Here is an 18,553-nt window from a genome sequence, read left to right as displayed (position 1 = left end):
ATTTTTCGGTTGTTAAAAATGGTATTTTCGCTTGTTAAAAATCTCATTTTTCGCTTGTTAAAAGTCATATTTTTCGGTTGTTAAAAAAGTCGTGTTTTTCGCTTATAAAAAAAACACGGTTTTCGCTTATTCTCTTTTTTCATAAGAAAAATCTGTAAGAACAATGAGGTTCAAAATGGCCAAATAATAACAACAATTCAAGAACAGGCTTGAGGCTAAGATGTCTGATATTTTGTTGACCGTTAATGGGCAAAATAGGGTAAAATAAGGCACTAAAAAGGGTCGAGGCAAAAAACGATCTAAAATGCATCAAAAAATAAGAACATTGGGCTATTCCATTTAATATCCATACAAGGGGGGGGGGGGTGTTCGAACCTTTTCAGGTCAAAAAATACCCCCTGGAAAAATGGGAAAATTTTCCCAAACCCCCAGGAAAAAAACAAAGATTTTCCGTAAACCCTGTGGATAATATAGGTAGCCATTGCTTTAACCCCTGACCCCTTGGAAAAACGCCGATTTTCACCTTAGACCCCTTGGAAATTCTTCTCCAAAATACCCCCTGGAAAGGTTCGTCCACCCCTGTATTGTTAATTTATGCTCAAAGTGCCAAAAAATAAGCTAGACTCGAGTCTACTTTCGATTGAACTTTGCCTTTGGGAAGTTAAGTTTTGATTTGAGAATAATCAGTAGTCAAAAGAAATTCTAGATATATGTAAGAACAACTTGAGAGCATTTAAGCCTGAACATTTCAAAAGAACAAGAACAATTGAGACTCATCAAAAATTTACTGGTTCACAAAATAACAAACGTGTAGACTAGATACAGATATTAAATGCATGTGAAATTTTGCTTTCACTTATTTCTCTTTCTAAAGACTAGATCTGTCATTCGAAAATGAAACAGACGTATGATAACAATATATACAGTACACTTTTAACATTAATAAAAAAATATGAAGTATCTCCTCTCGAAGGACTTTACATTATTTTAGCTGGTTTACCCAAAAAAATGGAAAAAGGGAAAATTCTTGGAAAATACTCTGACCACTATAGATATTTTTTCAAAGAGGCCACCCTATTGAATAATTATGTAGTCCAGCATATTGTAATAATTATGCATGGTTTTATCATTGTTTTTCTGCTGGACTACATAAGGCCTCTTTGAAAAAATATCTATACTAGGGAAAGTGTGCATCAATTGTGCGTTTTTGACTAGAAAGCATGAAATTTGGTACAGTGGTACCTTAGGGGGTAAGAAACATTTTAAGCCTCTGAGCCACTTCTGGAACACCTGTTTGTGTATTTTACAGACCAGAATGCCTCCCAGGGAAGAAAAAAAATGTCATGTCATATGATATATCGTTGGAAAGGTTTTCTCACACTGATTCTGAAAAACATCACAACATATATCTGCAAATGGACTGGGTCCGAGTTATGGGCTACGGAAGTAATTTACAGACCAAAAAAAATTTTGTTTTTGTTCCAAAACATTTCATATCATATACCGTTGGAAAGGATTTTTCACACTGATTCTAAAAATGATCATGATATGTATCTCAAAATGGACTGGGTCCGTGAAATAAGCCATAGGAGTAATTTACAGATCAGAACGGCTCCCGGGCATACAAAAAATATTTTTATCTCCAAACCATGGCATATCATATACCGTTGGAAAGGATTTTTCACACTGATTCTAAAAATGATCATGATATGTATCTCAAAATGGACTGGGTCCGTGAAATAAGCCATAGGAGTAATTTACAGATCAGAACGGCTCCCGGGCATACAAAAAATATTTTTATCTCCAAACCATGGCATATCATATACCGTTGGAAAGGTATTTTTACACTGATTCTAAAAAACATTACAACATGTATCAACATGAAAATGGACTAGGTCCGAGTTATGGGCCAGGAGCCATTCTGGTCTGTACAATACTCCCATGGCCTATAACTCGGACCCAGTCCATTTTGAGATGCGTGTTGTGATGTTTTTTGGAATCAGTGTAAAAATACCTTTCCAACGGTATATGATATGCCATGGTTTGGAGATAAAAATATTTTTTTGTATGCCCGGGACATTCCAGATTTAACGTCGAAAATTGGTCATTAAACTTTTTGTTCTCCAAGAGAGGGCTAGAGCTCTCTTGGCTTAATGACCAATTAATCGAAAAAGACAGCATAAATAAATTGGTTGCCGTAAAAGTAGCACAGTGGGATTCTTTTGTAAAAAATTGGTCATATGGGAAAAGTGTTTTCTTTCCCGATAGTTGAAGAGCAAACTTTCATATGTATTGATTTGATACAAAAGACGAGGAATCTTGTCACAGAAAATGTTCATTAGAAGGCTGTAATTTTAAATCCCTTGATATGCGAGTTGACGATTTTTAATAAAATTTTCTTCAAATTCAAAGGGTTGTAAACGCTTTGACAACTGTTTTGGGAGTAAGTAAACCACCCCAAGGCTACAGTATATGGCCCCCAAAACGGAGAAGGCCCCCAAAACGGAGGTTTTCATTAAAATGAAGATTCTGACTTGTAGATTTATCAGAATTAAACGATTTTTGTTTATTTTGAAAGAATGATGGTTATACTAAAAAATGAGCATGTTTTTGATGGTTTGAGACAGATTCAAAATAATATATTTGCGTCTAAAGGAAATATTTTAACACCAAAATTAGATAAAAATTGCATATAACTCACTCTACCTCCTTGGATATTGAAAATAAGTTATGAAAACGGGGTATAGGAAACTTTCTACACCTAATGCCGTTCAGAAAATGCAAATACATCTGTGACTTTAGAGGCTGGGTAAAAGATATAGCATCTTGAAGGTCAACCATTATTTTGGAGCCCTAGAATCAGCATTGACAAAACCGAAAATTCTAAATATGAGAAAAAGCAAAAAATCTTGGAATTCTATTCCTATCACCTTGAGTGAATAGTTTATAACAAAAAATTAACATTATATATAAAAATTTTCGCTGAATCATCAAAAACGGCAAATTCTGTCATTTTTTTGCAAAATTTAGGAGAAAAATATCTTTAAAGCTTAATATTTTCAGTTTCAGTTAAGCTTTTTTTCTAAAATTTTCACAGCTTATTCCATACATGAATGGAACTATTTTCAAAAGAGATTTGTTTTCAAAAACCTGATTAAGACGTTGTTAAATCAAAATTGTCATTTTGAATATTTCTAAATTTTCAGTTTTGCCTTTGCAATATTGAAAATCTTGAAATATTTCATAAAAATCATAAATTTTCCATCCATCGGGTCGTAAATTTAAGGGAAAACACAAATATGTTCATAGTTTTTCCCGCTATTACCACCGGGCTTAATAATTTGATTTTAACTACACCTCCGTTTTGGCTGCCCCAAACCTGCATTTTGACAACCAGGGGTATACTGTAAAAATTTTATCAAATAAATTTATGCCCAAAACCCTATAAATCATATTTCAAAACTGTGGTCGAAATTTTGTATTCATATCTTAGAGATATCTCGAGAAATCGCTAAAATTTAAAACCTCCGTTTTGGGGGCCATTAGAAAAAAGCTACCTATCTTTAAGCGATTGAAAAATATTGTTGAAATTGAAAATTTTGAAAAAGATCTTCCAGGAAATAAAGTAGAGATGTTAAAGGTTTTCCTGCAGCAAAAATATTTGTAAAATCTATTTTCCTCTAGATTTGAGAGAAATTTCAAATTTGATCGCCGTTTTGGGGGCCACATACTGTACTGTCTACATTTGAATAAAGATTATCAAAAAGCATTGCCAATTTTTGAGGATAACACGACGAAATCAACAGTGTGTTTTGGTGAAAATCACGAGGAAACACTTTGGAGTTATTATTTTTTGGCTGAGTGTCTATATAAAGGAAATGAATTAGACAGATACAGAGCAAGGCAAATTTGCAAAGATTTGGAAAAAAAAGTGGAGACCGTTTTGGGAAAGGACCATGCAATTGCAATTAAGACTGGTGCATTAATATTTGAATGTGGAATATCAGAGAACTGCACTGTAATGTAAATAAATTTTCATTTGTATTTATTATCCGGGAGGATAGACATTTTCATAAATTACGTCACGAACATCACTTGCCTCGTATTCAAACAATTACCATAGTGATTATGTCCATTGACACATAGAATGATTTTTTTATGAATAGAAAGTAGTTGTAATTAAATCCGCTGGGAGTAAATCACCATGGCAATAATTTCAAAACGAGGCAAGTGATGTTCGTAACGTAATTTATGAAAAGGTCTATTAGGGTGGGGAGATGTTGTGAATGTGCGGAATGGACCTCTCTGAACTGCAACCCTTAGAGAGTCTGTTTGTTGTTGAAAGGATGACCCTGCCAGGGTCACCTAAAAAGTGATATTACAGTGATATTACAGTGGGTTAAATCGTTAAATATGACCCGCGCGCCATCTCTGACGTGATTTCGAACGTTTTACCCCCGTCTTTTTGACGTTTATGATTCGAACGTCAAAATTAGGAAACCCCATTCGGTGCGATGGAGAGACTTCTGTTTTTAAATAAGAGAGATATCGTTTGCTTACTCATCAATTTTAATTTACAAGCTTTTTCACATTGGATTGATACGGATGTGGAGCAAGAATTGTCAGAAAGAGGAAAAGAAAAAATTTTTTTTGCTAATGTCAGCATAATATAACAATAGGTAGACACTTTCCTGATATGAAATATGTGTCTGATATGAAACGCAGGATATACAAGTTTTCTTATTATTAGAACACCTAAAATTTGGCTGAGCCTGAGGATGTACTTATTTTTTTAACAATTTTCAGCCTAAAATGTTCTTAAATGCGTTTTTAATTTTTCAGACTACTCTAAATCGACAATATCGAGACAATATCATGCAAAATAAAGGGCACTTAAAAATGGTAAAATGGACAATATTCGACTCTCGATTTTAGAAAAAGTTCGGTTAAAACTGCTTGAAAAGAGGAAAAAATTGTAGTTTCTTGTCATTTTTTTCCAAACGGAGGCTGGGCATGTTCTTATGATGTTCTTAATTCTTCGACGAATTTCAGCCTCAATGTTCTTATAAACTGGGTTCTAATAAATGAAAAAACATGCAACTCGCCGTTGTAAAGATCAACTTTACAAGCAGATGATCTTAAGACAAATGTTTTGAAAATAAAGATGAAAAATGAAAATGAAAAATAAAAGTGAAGATTTTTTCTACAGGACCAACAATTTTGAACTTATATTTTCCTGAGACTGAATTTCGCTGATTTCAAATAAGTTTTCAGGTAAAGGGACAGACGATTTTCTCCTTGAAAACAACAAAGAAACCTGTTCTCAGTTGTTCTTAACAGTTTCCTCCCCTCTTAACGAGACCTTTAAAATATTTTCACCAAAAAGATTATTTTCTAATTTGTACTAACACGCTAATGACTTTTTTTATCGTTGTCCCCCTTTTTCAACTCTTTCTTTATTGTTTTTTTATTATTATTTTTAAAATTTAAAAGTTTCATTTTTTCTATATATTTGTCTTTTTTGGTTTATGTACATGGATATATATATCATATTAAAATTTTAAATGGAATAATTTTTTTGACTTTTGGATAGACATATACTGCTGCTTTCTTGGTTTTTGAAAGTTGATAGTTTTTCATTTTTTTAAGTGATTGGAAACGTTAAATATGAATCTGTGTGGAATGAAGAAGGTATGATTTTTCAAAATAGATCCTACACGTTTTTTTATATAAGAACAAATTATATAAGAACATAAGACTGTTAAGAATAAGTTAAGAACATTTTAAGTCTTTTAAGGCTTCATGGACTCGAAAACACCCGATTTCTTAAGAAAATGGAAAAAACAATATAAACAAGCAAAATGCTAAATGGACCTACCTGATGATGAAAGCTAGATAGCAATAAGGAGAAAAATGAAGACAATCAGTCAGACGATATAGTGTTTTGCGAAAATGCATAACGCATTAAATTTTATCATTGATTGTTGATGGGGGAAGAGGGTAGGGGAGTAGGGAAAATAGAAATAGAAAGTTCCGGTTGCAAAAAATCAGTTTTGTGGACAATTGAATCATGCTTAATGGTGGGCATTGTTATCAATAATGTTTTTGTGTTCAAAAAAACAAAGAAATAAGGAAAAAGTCAAATGAAAATCTGCAAAAACGGCGATTTCCAGCATTTTCAACCGTAAAAAAATTTTTCTCAAAAATCGATTTGGCCAAGTTTTGAGCATTGCGAATACGCATCTTTCTGCAAAAAATCAGAAAAAACTAAGGATGAAAATTCGAGAAAATGTAAAAAACCGGTTTTTCGGGCATATTTCCGGCATTTTCAGCCGGAAAAAAAATGTTTTTTGAAAATCGGGCTCCGTCACATTTTAGGTGTTATTATTTTACAACAGTGTGCAAAATTTCATAAAAAAATATAAAGTACAGCTTGAGAAATTCAAGAAATACTATCTTTCCGGCGAAAATAGGTTGTTCCGGCGATTTTTGAATAGTTCCGGCGATTTTTGAATAGTTCCGGCTTCAAAAATCAATTTTTTGAAAATTGAAACATGCTTGATGGTGGGCATTGCTATTAATAATGTTTTTGAATGAAAAAAACAACCAATAATAAGAAAAAAATCCAATGAAAATCCAGAAAAACGGCAATTTCCAGCATATTTGCGGCATTTTCGACCGGAAAATTTTTTTCTCAAAAATCGGACTCAGCCATGTTTTGGGCATTGTTAATACGCATCTTTGAGCAAAAAATCAGAAAAAAATAACGAGTCAACATTGAGAAAAGCTATATTTTCTTATTTGGTTAAAGGGAATTTCCCCAAAATACGAAAATCCGTTTTTTTAAGGGCGAATAAGAATTTTCTGGGAAAAAATACTTCAGCCATTCTTTAGAGAATCTTGCCCTCCATCTTTGTACAAAAACTCAGAAAAAAGTAATGACAGGAGTTTGCACAAAGTCCAAAAAACCCTATTTTTAAGTAGTTTTTGGCCCAAAATTTGCCCAAATAAATTTTTTCTCAAAAATCGGGCTCCGTCACGTTCTGGGCATTGCCATTTTGCATCATTGTGCAAAAAATCAGAAAAAACTAATGAGTCAATCCTGAGAAAAGCTGGTAACAGACGGACAGACGGACGGACGGACTGACGGACGAGGGTTAATTTATAGGACCTCCACCGGGGTACCCGGAGGTAGATCCAAAAATGAGGAGAATAAGAACATGTTAAGAATATTTTTAGGCTAGTACTTTAAGGGCAGAAACTTTCACGGGCAGAAACTTTCGCGAGACCGAAAAGTCGCGAAATTTCGCGGATTTAAATTTCGCGATTTTTACTTTTTGTAGAAAATTTACGGAAGAAACTTTCGCGGTTTTTTGTGAATGTTCAATTTTAGTAGCAATAACTTTCGCGAGTGGCTAGGGAAAGTGAGTAAAAAAATATTTCTAATCTCATTTTTTTTCTTCAATCGAAAGAGTGATATGCTAATAAATGAAAGATAAACTATTTGCACTTCTTCGTCTCATTCCGAATCTTAGTCACTGCGATAATATCGATAACATCGACTCTTCTCGGCTTTTGAAAACTTTCGCAATTTTTAGGAAAATTTTATTTTTTGCGAAATTAACTTTCGCGAATTTCTTCTTTAATTTCTTACCTGGCAGAAACTTTCGCGAAAAAATGCCAAAAACGCGAAAAACGCGAAAGTTTCTGCCCTTAAAGTAGAGCATAACCATGTCCAATCACTTTTTTCTTCGGTGCCCTTACCCAAGTGAAAGACACCACTAGAGGACAACTTCCTTTTGCCATCAAGCTACCATAAAAATCTATAAAAATGCTCGCTTTTATATCAAAAGAACAGGTTAATTAAAAGGGCCTCCGAGGTAGGTCCAAAAAAATGCTCTAAAAATGGTAATATTAGGTTGTTGAATTTAACGATGGTGATATTCTTGGCCTATTCTTGATTTTTTTGGCAAATTCAAGCATAAATATTCAACCCATGAGTGGGGGGGGGGAGTACTTAGGTAAAAATAGGTTTTGGGTAGCGGACGGTAAGGGTCAATGTTTTTACCTTCTCAAAGTCGTCAGAGGTCCAGTCCACGCAAACATGACATTCTCCAACCCTAGTAGCCTCCTCTCCGAGATATTTAAGTATATTCTTGCTCATTCATTGCTTTTTTATAGGCTGAAAATTTGCAAAAACCTAAAAACGAATCAACAAGAACAATTTGAGCCTCAGATTTAGAAAATTACATCTACAGTACTGATTATAACAGATTTTAAACTCGTTTTAAGTTTTTAAGAAAAGAATCTAAGCGTAATAAGAACATCGTAAGAACACATTATAAGGGGGGCGTACGGGGTTTGCGATTTCCGAAATACCGAATAATTTTGCCAAAATTTCCGAAATTCCGTAAAAAGAAAAAAGAAAAAAGAGTCGATTCCCGCAATTCCGAAAAACCGTACGCCCCCCCACATAAGCCTGAAAACTTTATTGGTTCTTATAAAAAAAAGCGTGTACTGCAAAATAAGAAAAAACTGTAGAGGTATACAGGCTTTTTTTATAAGAATGGTGTTTTTTCCATTCCACCATGGATATATTACAGCATTCTTAGGTTAGGGTCCTAATTCAGACTAGATTTAACATTTAGTAAATACATCTTAAGCATAAATTGGCATTTTTGTGAAAGGAGTGAGCCTTCCTTGGGGGTAATTGACAATTTATAATTGAAAATGCTCTAAAAATGGCATTCTTAATCTTCAGTAGCCAAATTCCATGATGGTGATATTCTTAGCATATTCTTAATATTTTGGCCATTTTCATCATGGACATTCTTATAAAGTGTATTCTTATAAAAAAAGCGCGTATACAAGAATGCTAGATTTGCAAAAGGAAAGGAAAAAGTAAAATCTTCTTTTATCAAGGAAAAGGAGAAAAAAAAAGAAAACTTGTTCAAAAAAATCTTTTCACATAATCTGCTATCATCACAAAATCAGTCAGGATAATCAAAAAGCTTAGAAACCCTTTTTTTCAAATAAAAAAAAAGAAAGAGTTTATCTTGCAAGGGATTTAGAGGTTATCAAAAGTTAACCACCCTGAATAAAAATATTTTACCCTCCCTTTTGAAAAAGACGATAGCTTTTTTTATAAGAATTAGTAAATTATGGCTCAGCTTCAACCGTTCTTATTCTTTCGATATTTTTTAAAAGTTTAATTTATCTGTTCTTGAGTTTTGTTGATTGTGTTTCCTAATTGATTTACATTTCATTTTTTAAGCTTAGGTTATTCCTAAATATTTCGAGGTTTTGCACGAATATCAGCCTCATTGTCTCCATAAAATTATTTCTTATAGAAAAAGACATGTATAAGTTCTTTTTCCTTCATGAAAAGTTGATGTAACTTATTTTTCTATTCTTTGAAGTTAGACGACCAGATTTTGACCTGTTACTTTTTGTCCAACAAATTTTTGTCTTACAGCTGAGATACAACGTTATTTCAACGTTCAATATAGTAATGATATGACATAGAGGGAAATTAGGGATTGAAATACTTTGAAATAGCCCGCGGAACAAAGTGGGCAAAAATTTACATTATGTCCGCATTTGATGTGTAGGGTTAAGTTTACTCTAATTTCGTGTAACCAACCCAAATTGCTAAGGCTCGAGACGATTTACCGCTTGAGACCTCAAATTAGCTTCGTAAAGTAACAGTTTTCCCAATCAACCATGAGATTAACGTTGAAACAACGTTGTATGAATTTTTTGAACAATAATGTAACTATGGTCTGAAAAGTTTGAAACTTGTTCGAGTTAATAAAATGGTTCGAGTAAAGACTGGAGTCGTTTATACACCATGTAATACAGTAATATGGGTGTTGTATGATAATACGACAGCTGTCCCTTCCATTAGTTTTAGAATATTTTGTTATGTTACTTTACTATATGTGATGAAATGTCTGAATTAGTCATCTGGCGTGCAAGACTAGGCTTCGAGTTATGTTTATCGAGCAGTGAAACACCCCCTTCTCACAGACCCGGTGGAATTTTTTCACCCAGTGGGGATGAAAATATTGGACTGAAACTAGGGATTGATATTTCCGTTCTTTTTATGACTGGGGATTTCAATTCTTTTGTTTTCAAGCAAGAAAATTCAGTGGGGATGGGGAAAATAGTAAATTTTTGCATTGAGGATTGGTTTATTTGATTATTTTCAGTGGGGACAAAAATTGGCGGATAGTTTTCCACTGGGGACGATATTTTGGCCAATTTTTCCAGTGGGAAGGGGACCCAGTGGGCAGTGGCGTTGTGGCAGGGGGGGCCGGGGGGGCATGCCCCCCCCCCAGCGGAGCTTTTTTGAAGGGGCGCCAAAAAAGATTTTTTTATACGCCCCAATCTTAAAAATTATACTTTATTCGCCTTAAATTGCGCCCAGGACCAATTTTACTGAGATAATTTTAAAATACTCGCAATTTTTTTCGCTCGCTTCGCTCGCAATACAGTTAATTGGTAACTTCAATTGTAATTGCAATCTAGCTAGTTTACAAGTTTTTTTGTGTACAATATAGCATTATTAAATGAAAATCTAACTACGCCCCAAGACCAATTTGCTGACAACAATATTGAAATCATAAAACATCAATTTTTTTGCTCGCTTCGCTCGCATTACACTCTCTTTCTTTAAGTTTCTTTTCACTCTAGCAAGTGTCAAATTTGTCTATTTTTATTTAGTGATTTAGGGTATCTTGGCAGTCGATTTTTAAAAATTTTCTAGTCGGTCCCAACCATGGTTGGGCCTGTGTTTCCCTTTTCCATTCATCAAAGATATATCTACTCTTTTCCACTAAATATTTCCTTCCTAATTATGCCTAGGCAAATGAATTAGTAAAAGTTTAGAAACTGGTGGATGGGGCACCACTTTGGAAAATTGGGGGTGGGGCGCCATTTAAAAAAAATTGACTTTGGCCCCTCCAGAAAAATTTTCCCACAACGCCACTGCCAGTGGGTCTGTGAGAAGGGGGTGTAGTGAAGCCTAGATATCTAGACTTTAAAATTGTAATATTACGTTTATAAACCATGTCATACAGTAATATGGTTATTGTATGATAATACGACGATTGTAATATTGAAATTCTAAAATTACTTTGACGTTTCTGGTTTATCGTCTGGTCTTCCCGAATCAATTTGCATTCTGAAATCGGAAGGCAACACATGTGCTAAAAAATTTACCGAGGCTAAATTTACAAACATCTAATAAAAAACAGCCACAAACATCAAAATAAGAACAGTTTAAATCTTGGATATCTTGGGTATCTGTTTCATGCATTGAGTTTGAAGCCCCGAAGTGGTTAGAGAGAACCATCAACCTTTATCAAGCAAGAAAATTTGCCTTGCATTATGAAATTGTGCGAGAAAACCACACAGGTCACCCAGATGTAGAGGTTTTCACCCGACACGGTAAAGCCCTCAAGGTTGGGAAAATTTTCAACATCTGGAAAGTTTAGATTACGGAATCTTGCAAGACCACGTCAAGGATTTTGCGAGGACAGCCCTCGTTTTAGGGATTGGCGGGTCCAAACCCCGCCCAACTGAAATATTTTCAAGTTTACGTTCAAGGGAGCTTGGACCCGACTGGGGATGCGGCACACCAAAAGGCCGAATAGTAAGCCTATACTAGACGTCACTCTCGTTTTTCCTACGCAATTAACGTCTATTCCACTTTGAGACTTTTTCGCATGTTTTGAGCCCAGGTTTTCGGGCTCTAAACATTCGATCTTTCGACGCCGCTTTAAACTTTTGAAGCTCCTGCAGTAGCAAAAAACTCGAATTTGAGTCAAAACACTTGAAAGTCTTCTATTTTTCGAAAATCATCACAGTGGAACTCACCAAAACGAATGAAATCCCTTTTTTGGTGAGGTGTCGCTAGCCGAAAGTGGGCGGTCGCCAATGCGCCATTGGAATATGAGACTACCATTTGTTCTAAGGGTAATGTACTGGGGTTATTCTAAAGGTCAGTGCTAATGCTCGTCATGCGTAACCATGACAGCCGCAATCCCAATAAATCTGTATCGTTCGTTAGACCTTTCTCTCTTTAAAATTGAGTTTAAAAACACAAATGACCCCCTGTCAAGCTTCTCATTTATCCTTAAGTTACAAACTATTTTACGTATCTGTCCAGGAGGTCCAAATTTCATTTCATTTATTCTGCCTTGAAATATTTCAAGCAGAAAAAAGGGCTCAATTTCTCTTTATATTTTGTAGGACTGATTCATTCTTACTTCTTTGTTTTACAACTGATTATTTTCTCTTTTCTTCTTTTTCTTTCTTTCTGTTAAATGTGTTTGAAAAGGTTACGCAGATTGATTTTTTTCGCTTCGGCTGTGGGACCCCAAATAACAAAACACACAGTTTGCGATTTTTTCTTTCCTTCTTCTTCATTCGTTATTTTTTATTTTCGACTCTTGTTTGTTTCGGTTGGAATGTAGAAATTTTTAACATTTCAAGTCACAGGAATAAGGTAAGAATTTATTAAATAATGGAAAACTACAATATTTTGCTGTTTGAGGCCTTGAGTGCTTTCTGATACACGTCCTTTTTTTATAAGAACATTAAAAAATTTTGGAGCCTTCGGATGTTCTAAACTTTTTGAGTTTTAAGCCTAAAAATGTTCTTAACATGTTCCCATTTTTTGAGTATTTTTTGTCCATTTTCCTAAGTGTAATTGGGTGTTCCGTAAAGCCTTAAAATGTTCTTAAAATTCTTCTTAAGGCGTATGTAGTGGTGTAGTTATCAACCTTAAGTCCTTTCTTGGAAGTCATGGTTCGATTGTCAATCGGTGCTATGATTCACTTGGCAAGGAAATGTACCTTCGCCCGGGTCAACCCATGTCTTGTTACCTCATTACCTTGTTAAGGGAATTCGCAGGAACCATTACTCGCGGGAACTGGATGCAATCACACTCATTACTCTTACTTTACTCATGTGGGTCATTGTGGTCATTATGTGGTGTGGCGACGATACTCAAAAGTTCAACAACTGTGAAGATGTATGTTAAAAACTCTGTCGTGTCGCGAGCGCATTGTTCGGAGGTGACTATCTGTTTCCCATAAACCGCCGTGATGACTGTAAATTCTGCGCATATATTTTTACCCATGTTTGCTACCCCTTTAACGGATGGTAGCATCATCTATATTACATCTTGAAATATGAAAGAGGCACAGGCCACGTGATATTTACGGGCTAAAAACAGTTTTTTTTTTTCTCATATGGAAATGGATTTTAAACAACAAATTTGGTCAGATTCTTCATGTTTTGTAGAATTTTGTTGAATTTGAAGACGGAAAAGCCTCTTTTTGCATCTCGCTAAGACAGAAATGGGCTTTTCCAGAAAAAAACCCGTATACCCCCTGTTGAGGAGGTCCATTTCCGTTCCAAGGGGGTAAGGTTTGATATGTGGCGGAATTCCATAGGGAGATACAAAAATCGGTCAAAAATAACTGTAATTCCATGGGGGTAGCTTTTTAAATCCTACTAAAATTCAGAATTCCAGAGGGGTTTAAACCTGAAATTGCCTGGAATTCCAGGGGGTTACAGCATTTCCAGCCACAGAGGGATGGACCTCCTCAACAGGGGGTATACGGTTTTTTGCTAGAAAAGCCCAATCCTCATAAGACGGAAGAACTTTGTACACTGTAAAAATTATAAGTTTTAGAAACCTGAACGAAGATCGCTGCTTCGGGTGTTACTTACATTTTCTCCTGTATCCCGCGTACTAGCTGCCATACCGTTTGACCCTCTAAGCTAGTAGTAGAGGGCCAACCCTTAGCATCTGCAGCATCTTTTATGGGACGCGACCGCATGTGATTGGTTCGAAAGTAGATAGTATTTTTGCGACTTTTTGAGAGGAGGCCCGCGAAGTAAGCCTAGCAAACTTGTTTATTGCTCAAACTAAAGACCATATGGTTACCGGGGTACAAAATTAAAAATTACTACAACCTTACGAAATAAAAGATTCGTGAAAATACGCTTTTAGTTGCAGATGTTGAAATGTTCGAAACTAAATGTCTCAATGTTTATTAACCAAAACAAAAAATAAAAAAATTTTCAGCCCACTTTCAAGGTTTCCTTTCGTAAGATTATTTTTGGATGGGTAAAAAATTTAAAATAATTGTTAATAGAGAAAAATTTGATGATTAGAAGTTTTCCTTAATTAGATGTACAACTGACGCACTTTTGAGATTTTGAGATTGAGCCCCTCGTTTCATAGAAAAACATAAAGTCGATATTTTACGCCCAGTACTCTCGGACTTTAAAACAGTCTTTTGATGGTTTTCACGGGGTCCACGACCAGTCAAATCATCTATCTATGGACTGAACGGAAGTTTGAAAGGGGCGGGGATTTGAACTGCGAACCGCTGACACCCTGATCTCGTCGCTCGTTTGGACTATTTTGAAATATTTTCGATGAACCTCGGAGCTATTGGTTCCGAATCATCTTCCAAACCATATTACTACTGGTAGCGAGGTCCGGGGGAGTACTAGAGTTGCCAGATGAGGGGTATCTGCGGACGGAACCTCTGAAAACTGACCGTTTGAGAGTCTAAGAGAGACCAAATTCTTTTGGTAAAAAAGTGTCCTTAAGAGAAACTTTTTAACAACTTTTTTTCTCGAAATGAAATTAAAACCCTAAAACTCGTGACTTTTCCGACCCTTAGAGAGACTACTTTGAAATTTTTTGATTTTTGTAACACTTACAGAGACTTTGAAAGGTGAAAAAATTGATCGCTATCGTTCGCACACATCCAGATCCTATTTTTGCCAAAGTAACCCCTAGCGAGTGTATCTTTCTGCGACGGAGACGATTTGTCTAAGATCCTGATCAAATGAGGACAACGGTAAATAAGCACTTTTCAAGAGTTTCACACGACGAGCCCTTTGTAATTCAACACGTTCACTGCCAAAGATTTTTCAGATATCGAGTATTTGACATCATAGAATTTTATCAACAGAATGACTTTCAGAGCCTTCTGTGGTCTCAGTTTTGCTTCAAATGACTTTCAATTGGAATATATTCCCGCCTTTACTATAGCGAGTTTATGTATGTGTGTTTTTTCAGCGACGGAGACGGTAAGGTTCTAATTTGAGTAGATCCTGACCAGCTGAGGACGACGGTAAATCAGCACTTTTACCGTCCTCGATTTTGCGGGGCGGAATTGCGGGTTTTTCCAAATCGCTTCAGTCACTCTACCGTCCTCAAAAGTGCAAATACATAAACTCAGTTATCACTGTGTAACGGACAATAACATCATCTACAAAAAATCTTTCACCATAAGCTCACAATATCTTGACAAACATGTATACTTTTTCTTGACGCACCCGGTAAATGTGTGTCATTTGTCTGGAAGATCTTACATCTTTAAGTTTCGACTGTGGTACTAGGGTAAAGCATCCGGTTGTGGGTTCAACCCCTGGTCAGGCCATACCAAAGACTTCGTACTTAGAACAAAATGTTAGTCTATGTCTCTCTGCTTGATGCTCAACAACAGCAATAAGAGAATGATCAATGATGAGTGAAAAAATCCAGGGAGAAAAACCCCTAACTGAAAGATCTGTAATGAGAGCGGTTTATCTGAAAATAACGGGTGTCCCAGAAAAAAGTCGCCCTCTTTGAAGTTGATTTTCTCGAGTTCTATGAACTTTTTATAAAGAATTAATAATTTTTCATGGGAAAGAGAAAGGATAAACTTAAATTTTGAGGGGCTATTTGTCAAATTTGGTCAACTAGATCAAAAATTATGATCTAAAACATATACTTTTCAAAAAAATCGAAAAAAGGCAATGTAAGGCCACGCAAAATGATTGATTCTTTAACAATTGATAGAATTCGAGAAAATTCACTTCAAAGAAGGGGGCTTTTTTATGGGACACCCGGTATCTTTTCCAATAATATGTGCTGGGTTCTGATTAATATCTATTAAAGACGTTTGATTTTGAATTTGGTTCGAATTTTTCGCTTTAGCCTAAAATGAGCCCCCCAGAGGACCCTCAATCGGAAAAATTTCGGGAAAAATCAGGGAAACATTGGAAAATCGGGAACACTGCACACAATCGGTGGAAAAAAGGGAAAATTCACGTATTCACATACAAAATAGCCCAGATTCAATTCACGCATTCACGCAATCAAAAAGTGGATTTTCACGTTCACGCAAGTTTTTTCAATTCACGCATTCACGCATATCTTTTTTTTTTAATTTTCACGCATTCACGCAAAGCGCTGGGGGCCCCTAAAATGGAGAGATCCTAACAAAGTCATATTGCTTATCATAGTGCGAATGCGTGCCGTGCGCGGAGTAATCACGATCTATCGGAGAGACTAGTGAACTATATTCTTATACAAATTCACAATTCTTATAGAAACTAAATATTTATGTTTCTTGATTGGAATGTTTTGACTTTTATTCTTCCAACATTGGCGTCAAAAAAGTTTCAAAATTTCTGCTTTTTTTTTCTTTTTTTTCACAATGTTTCAATTTTTCTGTTTGGTTCAAAAAAAAGTGACTTGTTTGAGTCTTTCAATGCAATAAAAAGTTCTATTTGAAAGAAAAATAAATTTATATTTTAAGGATTTCTATTTTTTAGTACTAGTTGGTCTACGAATACTAGTATCTTTTTCTTATATTTTTATTTCGAGGTCAAAGAAATATTATTGAGATTATGGATATGGAATATTAAAATGAAAAGTAAAAGAAATTTCAGACTGGATTTGTCTGATGAGTTGAGTAGTAATAGTGGTGTTTGAAATTGCAAGCCATACAGCGTTATACTTTTACGGGATAAACTTTCACGGTGATTAAATTTTGTGGATGGGCCTATCCGCTAAATTCAAAATTTTTGCGGGGACTTCATTTCGCGGCTGAGGAGTTCCCTGATTTTTCGCATAATTTCGCGGATCAGGATTAAATCTAATTTTTCTAAAGTGATTCCAAATTTTGCAAAATTTGGGTAGCAAACAGAACAAAATTTTGATATTGTAGTGTGCTGGTAGTTGGTAAACGCATTAAGGCCGGGAAAAATTTTCGTCGGGGAAAAATATTCGTCATTTGGCCAAGATTTCGTCACTTTTCCCCGACGAAGTTTTCCCCGATAAGGTATCCAATTTCTTCTAAATTACAGGGAAGTTTAAATTTCAGTCAGATTCGAATTATAGAATTTTATGAGCTCCCTTGACGGGGACTAAATTATTTTTCGAAAGATAGAGAGCAAATGGCTTACTACTTGTTAGCATTGACAATTTTTATACCCTTCCCACAGCCCCAGTGAATCGTTTTTCCCTAAGCAGGGAGAAAATTTTCCATCAGAATACCAATTTCCAGGCGTGTCTGTGACACAAGGGTATATATTTCTAGAAACTCCTTCCTAAGCTAACTATATGAACAGACGTCTAAAGCGTTATGAAATCAAAAATGCCTTCGGATGTGAACTTATTACAAAACAAAATAAAAGAAAAAAGCTCCGGAATACCTTTTTTTCCTTCCCCATCGCCATCTTGCGTGTTTCGTTCCGTTAGTCTAGATTTCCATATGACGCACAAAATCCTCAGATTCCTTTGAAAATACGAGAAAAAGAAAAGAAATATTTACATCTTCCATATTACATAATCGTATATTCACATTTAACGAAAAATCTCACCCTAACGAGTATGTCTAAGCCAAAGTTCAGAGCACTTGGAATCCTTACAGAGACTCAATTGCTCTTTGATGATTTTTGTACCCTTTTCGAGGGTGCGAATTAGGGTTCGCACATACCCGGCAAGTACCCCCCCTCTCAGGACTCAAATGAAATACACGATTTTTTATAAGAACAAACTATATAATAACAGGCTTCGATGGCCAAAATGTTAAGAACAAGTGAAGAACATTTTAAGGCTTTGCGGACTCTAGAACACCGAATTTCATAGGAAAATGGACAAAAATACTCAAAAAATGACGAAAATAATAACATGTTAAGGACATTTTTTAGGCTTAAAATTCGAGAAGTTAAGAACATCTCAAGGCTTCAAAAATTTTGGATGTTCTAATAAAAAACGTGTAGGAACCCTTTTGGCTCGCACATAACCGGTACCCATTTTGCCTAGCCCCAGCCCCCCCCCCCCCGGGACTCAAAAGAAACAAAAAGCAAGAAATTGAAGTTGAAGAAGAAGGAGAAGAATCAAAAGGAAAAAACAATCGAACAAAACAATATCATAGAAAATGTAACAAATATTTTTTTTGTGTTTCATAATTTATTATTCCCGTTTGTCTTTTATTGTCTTTTTAATTATTTTTGTAAAAAAGTTTTTCTTTACATGTTGGATACTTTTTTACCCGAATACATATTTTTTTTATAAGAACAATTTTATGAGAACACGAGGCTGAAAATTGGCCAAAACCTAAGAAGAGATTAAGAACAGCCTCAGAATTTACTACCAAAGTATCAATTTTAGTAAAATTTAACTGATTTTAAACGCATTTAAGAACATCGTAAGAACGTTTAACCCTGAAAATCTAAAAAAGTTAAGAAC

The 18,553-nt window shown here is 35.2% G+C and overlaps 1 protein-coding gene across 1 annotated transcript in view; it reads right to left on the bottom strand.

The window, feature by feature from the left end:
* Nucleotides 1-17,595, bottom strand: part of LOC136803514 (adhesion G-protein coupled receptor G6-like) — a 42,357-nt gene extending 24,762 nt beyond the window's left edge. Inside the window, exon 1 of the mRNA XM_067060256.1 lies at nucleotides 17,515-17,595. The gene's annotated coding sequence lies outside the window, so the exon portion shown is untranslated. The remainder of the gene's footprint in view (nucleotides 1-17,514) is intronic.
* Nucleotides 17,596-18,553: the final 958 nt, after the last annotated feature.

This window comes from Clytia hemisphaerica, unplaced genomic scaffold (genome assembly GCF_902728285.1).
Source record: "Clytia hemisphaerica strain Z4C2 unplaced genomic scaffold, Clytia hemisphaerica genome assembly, whole genome shotgun sequence".
Classification (NCBI taxonomy): Eukaryota; Metazoa; Cnidaria; class Hydrozoa; order Leptothecata; family Clytiidae; genus Clytia; species Clytia hemisphaerica.
This window is presented reverse-complemented; position numbering and strand designations above follow the sequence as displayed.